The 6,144-nt window shown below is 48.2% G+C and overlaps 1 protein-coding gene across 1 annotated transcript in view; it reads left to right on the top strand.

The window, feature by feature from the left end:
• Window positions 1-6,144, top strand: part of LOC123519987 (FERM, ARHGEF and pleckstrin domain-containing protein 1-like) — a 235,886-nt gene that overhangs the window by 145,501 nt on the left and 84,241 nt on the right.

Genomic DNA, 6,144 nt, shown 5'->3' with positions numbered 1-6,144 from the left:
TACATCTCATACATACTGACACCCTTGAAAAATATAACAAGTAACGCATTCTTAGCCGATCAGAGGACTTCAGACTACTAAGAGAACCTACATCACTCACTTGCACAGGATTTCACTCAGTTTCAAGACCAATATTCTGATAAACTTCCTCGCCGCACCTCCACTTCTTTCAGTTGGCTTGACTTAAAGTGGCGCGGGAGTGTTTTAAGGGTGTTTGTTTTACGGCTCGAGTGGAAAATTAACGATATTTGTACACTGTTAGCTGGAGGAAGGCTTGAAAATTTGGTTAATCTTTTCTACATGTGGCTTTGAAAATTAAGTCGTGGTGAGACAGAGAGAGAGAGAGAGAGAGAAGAGTATTCCTCAAAACTTCTAATCTTACAAAACCTAACAAGCGATGAATTTTTAGCAGATCACGGAACATCAGACTGACAAAACTCACTGGTAGGAAGTCGAGCGAGGTGGGTTGCTCTACTGCTGCTCACGATGGCCAACAGATGGACGAATGTAGATGAAACGGGTGAGGCAAGGCGGCTGGCCGGCATCTATAAGGCCTGAGCAGGAACCAATTGCAGCATATCAGCGGGAGTAATAAGAAGCACGCCATTGTGGGAAGGAACAGCACTGGATGGATGGAAGGAGAGAGGGAGGAAGGCAGAGAAGGGAGGTGGGAGGGATCTATTGTTGTTCTCTTTCTCCTCCTCTCCCCCCTTCAACTCCTCCTCCTCCTCCTCCTCCTCCTCCTCCTCCTCCTCCTCCTCCTCCTCCTCCTCCTCCTCCTCCTCCTTATCAAAGACCAAAACCACACATCACGATTAACAACGCGACAAATCTTTATGGTGATAACCTCCTTTTTATCCTCTTCCTCTTCCTCCTCCTCCTCCTCCTTCTCTTTCTCCTTCTCCTTCTCCTTATCCTCCTCTTCCATTTCTCCTTCATGATGTCCAGCTTATTACTTCGATATGAGGACTTGAGATTTTGAGAGAGGGAGGAGGAGGAGGAGGAGGAGGAGGAGGAGGAGGAGGAGGAGGAGGAGGAGGAGAAGGAGGAGGAGGAGGAGGAAGAGTTTAGCGTTGACCTATGCCTCTAAAGCATCAAAACACATGATACGAAGCCAGTGGAAAGACGACAAGGAGGAGGAGGAGGAGGAGGAGGAGGAGGAGGAGGAGGAGGAGGAGGAGGAGGAGGAGGAGGAGGAGGAGGAGGAGGAGGAGGAGGAGGAGGAGGAGCAGCAGCAGCAGCAGCAGCAGAAGAAGAAGAAGAAGAAGAAGAAGAAGAAGAAGAAGAAGAAGAAGAAGAAGAAGGATAGTGTACATATCTCCTTGAGGACCTAAGATTAGTATGTGACATGTAACCCTCCTCCTCCTCCTCCTCCTCCTCCTCCTCCTCCTCCTCCTCCTCCTCCTCCTCCTCCTTCTCCTCCTCCTCCTCCTCCTCCTCCTCCTCCTCCTCCTCCTCCTCCTCCTCGTGTGTTGCTTAGAAAGAAAAATAGTAAAATGATACGTATGACCTCTCAGTTAAATTGTGACACTTAGAGAGAGAGAGAGAGAGAGAGAGAGAGAGAGAGAGAGAGAGAGAGAGAGAGAGAGAGAGAGAGATCATGACCTCTCCTCCACTCCTGCGCAAGATGACGACCGGGTGGCTAAAGTTTGAGAGAGAAGAGAGAGAGAGAGAGAGAGAGAGAGAGAGAGAGAGAGAGAGAGAGAGAGAGAGAGAGAGAGAGAGAGAGAGAGAGAGAGCAAAAGGGTAGAATATGTAAGGATGTATATAGATTTTTATTGAGTGTGTGTGTGTGTGTGTGTGTGTGTGTGTGTGTGTGTGTGTGTGTGTGTGTGTGATATCAGCTGAGGAAATTGAATGTCTGCCTGCCTTATCACCTTCATTATCATTGGCAAGACTTTTGGCGTGGGGTCATGCAGGGACATGACGGGAAGCACGGGAGCACCATGCAGGCTGTCTCTTGAAGGGGACGCACCCATGAGAACACTGTGCTCTGTTCCCCTCACCACACGCTCACCGCGGCCTTGTATCCCAGTCCAGCCTTCAATGCCAGTAGTGTTTTTGTTGCTTTTTGTGAGTCGATGGTCAAGCCTGATTTGATGGACTTCACGCGTCAGTAGTTGCATTTCCTTTCCCTGCCTGTGTCTGTCCGGCCCTTAAATCAGTGTGTCTTGAATGATTAAAGACTGATTTAATGGATTTCATGTACAGTACTTCACGCGTCAAGAAATTCGTTTCGTTTGCCTATCCGTCTGTCCGGTCCTTTAATCTGTGTATCTTGAGTGGTGAAAGGCTAATTTGATGGGTTTCATGTCCTTCACGCGTCAATAGATTCATTTCGTTTGCCTTTCTGTGTCTGTCCCGTGCTTAATTCATTGTATCTTGAGTGGTTAAAGGTTAATTTGATGGGTTTCAAATAAGTATCAGTGTTTTTCTTATTTTTTGTCAGCATATTGAGTTCTTAGATAGGTGTGTTTTGGGAGAAGAGTCAAGCATGATTTGTGGATTTCACGCAGTTCATACTTCCTTACGTTTGGATGTCCATCTGTACCGTCCTGAAGAAAGTCCTGGAAAAGTGACGTTCATAAGACCAAACAGCCACAGATCAGCACCACAGGAAGGCCAAACATTATCAGAGTCTCATACTAACACCACAGTACCACACACGACACAAACACCACAGCACCACACAACACCAACACCAGAACACCATACAACAGCAACACCACAGCACCACACAACAACACCAGAACACCACACAACACCAACACCACAACACCACACACCAACACCACCACACCACAACACCACACAACATCAACACCACAGCACTACACGACACACACACACAACACCACAACACCACACAACACCAACAGCAGAACACCACACAACACAAACACCACAACACCACACAACACGAACACCACAACACCACACAACACCAACAGCAGAACACCACACAACACGAACACCACAACACCACACACGACACAAACACCACAGCACCACACAACACCAATCACCATGTTTATGCTCCCTCGCCATGAGTGAATCCTGCGCGTCACCAATCACTCACAATCAAGCGTATCTCCGTTCAACTCCCTGGAGAAAAAAAATAAAAATAAATAAACAGATGAATAAATCGACGCTAATTGCAACCCACCTTACCTCCTGCCGCGCTAAATGATCCGGGACACGCTTGCTGATACGTGACACTTCAACCTCGTCAGAACAAATAGAGTATCACAAACACGAGGCAGAAACAAACGTACTTTTTCTCTGTGAATTTTTGTTTGTTTCTGCGAGTCATTGGGGAAGGAAGGAAGGAAGGAAGGAAGGAAGGAAGGAAGGAAGGAAGGAAGGAAGGAAGGAAGGTTGTGGAAGAGAAGGTGGAGGGGGTGAAGATGGTAGGATGAAGGGCGGGTTCACGGAGGCCGCAGTGTTGTATCAAGTGCCGTTAGAAGGATAGCGAGGTTAAAGCCGGGAAGGAGAGTGCCACTTTAGTTTCTCTCTCTCTCTCTCTCTCTCTCTCTCTCTCTCTCTCTCTCTCTCTCTCTCTCTCTCTCTCTCTCATAAAGAAGTGGGTTTACGCTCAAATATTTGGTAGGTAGTTTGTTCATTGTGTGTGTTTCACTGTTTGTTTGATCTGCTGCAGTCTCTGACGAGACAGCCAGACGTTACCCTACGGAACGAGCTCAGAGCTCATTATTTCCGATCTTCGGATAGGCCTGAGACCAGGCACACACTACACACCGGGACAACAAGGTCACAACTCCTCGATTTACATCCCGTACCTACTCACTGCTAGGTGAACAGGGGCTACACGTGAAAGGAGACACACCCAAATATCTCCACTCGGCCGGGGAATTGAACCCCGGTCCTCTGGCTTGTGAAGCCAGCGCTCTAACCGTGTGTGTGTGTGTGTGTGTGTGTGAGAGAGAGAGAGAGAGAGAGAGAGAGAGAGAGAGAGAGAGAGAGAGAGAGAGAGAGAGAGAGAGAGAGAGAGAGAGAGAGAGAGAGATGCTAATTTAGATAGGGGGAATCATGATACGTTGACTGTCAACTTTGCGTGTGTGTCTGTATGTGTGTTAGAGAGAGAGAGAGAGAGAGAGAGAGAGAGAGAGAGAGAGAGAGAGAGAGAGAGAGAGAGAGAGAGAGAGGCTTAACGAACAGGAGGAGATGGGAGAGAGGGGCGGGAGGGGGAGGTGAGGGACTGGCCTGGGAGTGTGCCCGCGCAAACTTGAGTCAGGAGTTATGGTCTGGGTCAGTTAATTTCTAGGACGGAAATTCTAAACCGACTCCCTCCCTGCAATTTGACTTAAGGAGCGGCAGGACCACACACACACACACACACACACACACACACACACACACACACACACACACACACACACACACACACACACACACACACACACACACACACACACACACACACACACACACACACACACACACACACACACACAAATTAAAATCTAATAAAAAAAATATCATAACACACTTTTCATTTCTCTCTCCACCCAACCTATACCTCACCTCAAAATACCACATAAGGAAATGCTACACAAACCTTCAACGCGCTAGTTATATACGTCACCATTACCGTTCATTTCTCCTCCTCCACACTGGTAAGCGAAGGAAAGCGATAATGGTCCATAGTTATCGCCTCGCCCAAGACCTTTTAACTTTACAGAGAAGTGTGCCCCCCTCTCATTGATTTCCGAATTTGCTTTTCACCGGACCTGTTCTTTATCGTGAGTGTTTTCTTTTTCATTCCCATGCACCGTCAGTCGAGCTTAGTGCGGCGTGGAGGGTTGAGCAGGGCGCGCCGCTTTAATGCGTGGTGAAGAGCAAAGACGGAAGGCCTAGACAAGACTTTCACCTTGAAGCGACGAAATGACCCGTTAAGGAAGAGTGTCTGAGAGAGAGAGAGAGAGAGAGAGAGAGAGAGAGAGAGAGAGAGAGAGAGAGAGAGAGAGAGAGAGAGAGAGATAGATAGATAGATAGATATATATATAGGTAGATATATATATATATATATATATATATATATATATATATATATATATATATATATATATATATATATATATATATATAGATAGATAGATAGATAGATAGATAGATAGATAGATAGATAGATAGATAGATAGATAGATAGATAGATAGAGAGAGAGAGAGAGAGAGAGAGAGAGAGAGAGAGAGAGAGAGAGAGAGAGAGAGAGAGAGAGAGGGGAGAGCAAGGGGTGAGGGGGGCCGGCGTCTTACAAGAAGGAGATGGTGCCCGCGGCGTTGAGGAAGGAGGCTCGGGCGTCTTTGCCAGAGGAGCAGCAGGAAGCCCAAAAGAAGAAGGACGGCCTCGAGTGCTCTCCTGCTGGCGGAAAATTCTCAAGTAAAAAGGAAGAACCTAATTTGTGGAGGAGAGGTGAAAGCTACACAAGGGAGACACACGGAGGGAGAGCCGGGAGTGGACTATAGTGCAGGCGTGGCGGCGTGGAGGGCGGTAGCAGAAGTAGTAGCAACAGCAGCAGCAGCAGCAGCAGCAACAGCAGCAGCAGCAGTAGTAGTAGTAGTAGTAGTAGTAGTAGTAGTTGGTGAATAGTCTCCATTGCTAAGTGATTCGTTTTTCTAACCGCTGTAAACTGTGTCGCGAGGTGGTTCTGTAGATATTGGGTGTGGTGGTGGTGGTGGTGGTGGTGGTGGATATGGTGGGGCAGGCTTAGTGGCGTGGGAGGATGGTGATGATGTCAGGATAGACTTGGTGATGGTGGTGATGGGGCAGGCGTAGTTAAGATGGTGGTGGGTGGTGTTTGGGTAGGCGTGGAGGTGTGAAAGTACAGTGATGGTGGTGGCGGATTGGCAGGCGTGGAGGCGTTGAAGGATGGTGATAGTGGCGGGACAGGCTTGCTAGTGGCGATGGTGGTGGCGGAGGCGGCAGGTGACAAGCGGCACGCACTATCTGGTCTTTGAGTGACACCTTCCACACCTTTGAGCGGGGCAGGGCTGTGTGTGGTAGCGCCGCGGGAACCAATCAGTGCGGCAGGTGAGGCGCGGCACACCGGTGTTTGACTGGTCCAGATGTCATGCCGGCAATACAGCGCTGTGTCATCATCGTTCAGCTGCGTCAAACCAAACAAA

This window comes from Portunus trituberculatus, chromosome 46 (assembly GCF_017591435.1).
Source record: "Portunus trituberculatus isolate SZX2019 chromosome 46, ASM1759143v1, whole genome shotgun sequence".
In the NCBI taxonomy this organism is placed as follows: Eukaryota; Metazoa; Arthropoda; class Malacostraca; order Decapoda; family Portunidae; genus Portunus; species Portunus trituberculatus.
This window is presented reverse-complemented; position numbering and strand designations above follow the sequence as displayed.